Below are 2717 nucleotides of genomic sequence, written 5' to 3'. Positions count from 1 at the left end.
CCCAATCAAAACATACAGCAAAAACCCAATGGTATGCCACATCCAGACCCATTTCACAAGCAAAGATACACAAAGACTCAAAACAAAGGGATGGAGAAACATTTACCAACCAAATGGAGAGTAAAAATAAATAAATAAATAAAAAGCAGGAGTTCCAATTCTTGCATCTGATAAAATAGATTTTAAAGCAACAAAGATATAGTGGTAAAAGGATCAGTGCAACAATAAGAGCTAACAATCCTAACACCCAGATACATGAGACCTATAAAGAGACTTAGGTTTATCCAGGACTTGAACTCAGATCTGGAACAAGTAAACTTAATAAACATTTATAGAACTCTCCACTTCAAAGACACAAGATATGCACTTTTATCAGTACCACATCACACCTACTCACAGGTTTAAATGAAATATTGGTTGGCCATTATTAAGCACAATTGATGATATAAGGGAGGTTTTCAATACCCATTTTTAGACTGCATTCTAGCCTTGGCAATTAAGCAACACTCCTGTTCTCTCTCCCTTCTCCTCTTCTTCTTCTTCATTCCTCTTTCTTTCTTTCTTTCTTTCCTTCTTTCTTTCTTTCTTTCTTTCTTTCTTTCTTTTCTTTCCTTCTTTCTTTCTTTCTTTCCTTCTTTCTTTCTTTCTCTTTCTTTCTTTCTCTGTAAAAAGAGAGAGAGAGAAAGAGAGAGAGAGAGAGAGAGAGAGAGAGACTCCCACACAATAATAGTGGGAGACTTCAACATCAATATTAGATAGATCAACAGGACAGAAAATAAATAAGGATATCCAGGACTTGAACTCAGATCCGGAACAAGTAAACTTAATAAACATTTAAAAAGCTCTCCACTTTAAATACACAAAATATACATTCTTGTCAGTACCACATCACACCTACTCATAGGTTTAAATGAAATATTGATTGGCCATTATTAAGCACAATTATTGGCAGAAAAGAGGCTTTCAATACCCATTTTTAGAATAAAGCAACATTCCCCTTCTCTCTCATTTTCTTTCTATTTTTTCCTCTCTTTCACTCCTTTTTTTTCTTTCTTTCCTTCTCTCTTTTCTTAAAAAAAAAAAAAAAAAAAAAAAAAAAAACAGAGATGAAACCACCAAAGCTGTAGGTAAACTCAGGTATGTTCAGGGAATATGAAGCAGGATATCTTCATGACTGCTGTGGCCAGCTTTCCACATGGATAGATGTAGGTTTGAATATCTGTTGTGTCGCCTAACTATAAGGTCTTTTGCAAACTATGGAAACCTTTTTGTAATATCAGATTCCTTCCCTAAAAAAACAGAAATAATGATATATTGCTAGATTGGAGGGAGGACCAAGTGAAACATGGTGTGTGTTAACACCTGGTAAAAAAATAAATAAATATTTATCAACTGTCTTGCATGCTCTGCTCATGTACCCCAAAACCTATAATCCAATAAAAAATAAAAATAAATAAAATAAATAAATAAATAAATATGGGTTGTTCCAGTCCATGCCTCCAAGATGACAAAGAAAAGAAGAAGCAATGGTCGTGCCAAAAAGGGCCATGGCCACGTGCAGCCTATTCGCTGCACGAACTGTGCCTGATGTGTGCCCAAGGACAAGGCCATTAAGAAATTTGTGTTTTGAAACATAGTGGAGGCTGCAGCAGTCAGGGACATTTCTGAAGCAAGCATCTTGGATGCCTTCGATGCTGTATGTGAAGCTACATTACTGTGTGAGTTGTGTAATTCACAGCAAAGTAGTTAGGAATCAATCTCATGAAGCCCACGGGGACCAAACACCCCCACTGCGATGTAGACCTGTGGGTGCTGCCCCACGACCTCCGCCAAAGCCCATGTAAGGAGCTGAGTCCTTAAAAACTGAAGATGAACTATTCTCTGGATAAAAATAAAACGGAAATTGTACTTCAAATAAATGAATAAATAAATTCAGGCTGGTGCAAAAGTAAAAATAAATAAATAAATAAATAAATAAAATAAAATAAAAATAAAGAATTTCTTAACTTACAAATTCACTAGTATTACATATAAAATATGTATATATATGTGTATTTATATATATATATATATCTTTTTGAGCCTCACTATATATAATTATTTTTGCTGACATATCACTTTTACCTCTTATCAAGTTATAAAATAATGTTGCAGACCCACAAGCAATCATGTATCTCTGAAAATGTTTTGCTCTTTTTGACTGCTATCATTTCCCAGGCACTGAAAGAAAAATTACATATAGCAGTTAACTTTAAGATCTTCAGAAACACAAGCAGCAGTTTCTTCCCAAGCTGCCTGTCTAATTGAAAACATAGTGTATTAAACCAAGAACAATTTTTTTGTGTGGCTGACTTTAACTAATGCCCCTATGATTCAACAAAATTGTTTACTCTCGAAGATACATTTTGTAGTCTGAAAAACATCACATTGGTTCCTGTTATATGTGGCATGGAACTCAGTAGAAACCAGTTAAAGTTTTACAGAGCACGTTAGAATATTTTACCATCTGATTTGACTTGCATGTATTCACATTGTGATTATCCCAAATGTAATTAGCCTTTTTTGTTTCCCAAATATATTTGCCAAATACATTCTGACAGAAACTCGCAGCAGTTAAAAATTATCAACAACAAGCTCTTTTTTTTTTTTTTGGTCTTTTATTTTCTTTTTATTTTAAATTTTTTTATTTTTTATTGCGTTTTAGGTTTTGGGGTACA

At 33.9% G+C, this 2717-nt stretch overlaps 1 pseudogene; it reads left to right on the top strand.

The window, feature by feature from the left end:
* Window positions 1–1504: 1504 nt before the first annotated feature.
* LOC108591995 (small ribosomal subunit protein eS26 pseudogene) lies at window positions 1505–1844 on the top strand (annotated as a pseudogene).
* The last annotated feature ends 873 nt before the right edge of the window (window positions 1845–2717 follow it).

The sequence above is a fragment of the Callithrix jacchus genome, chromosome 5 (genome assembly GCF_049354715.1).
Source record: "Callithrix jacchus isolate 240 chromosome 5, calJac240_pri, whole genome shotgun sequence".
In the NCBI taxonomy this organism is placed as follows: domain Eukaryota; kingdom Metazoa; phylum Chordata; class Mammalia; order Primates; family Cebidae; genus Callithrix; species Callithrix jacchus.
Note: the sequence above shows the minus strand (reverse complement) of the source record. Positions and strands in the feature narration are given on the sequence as shown.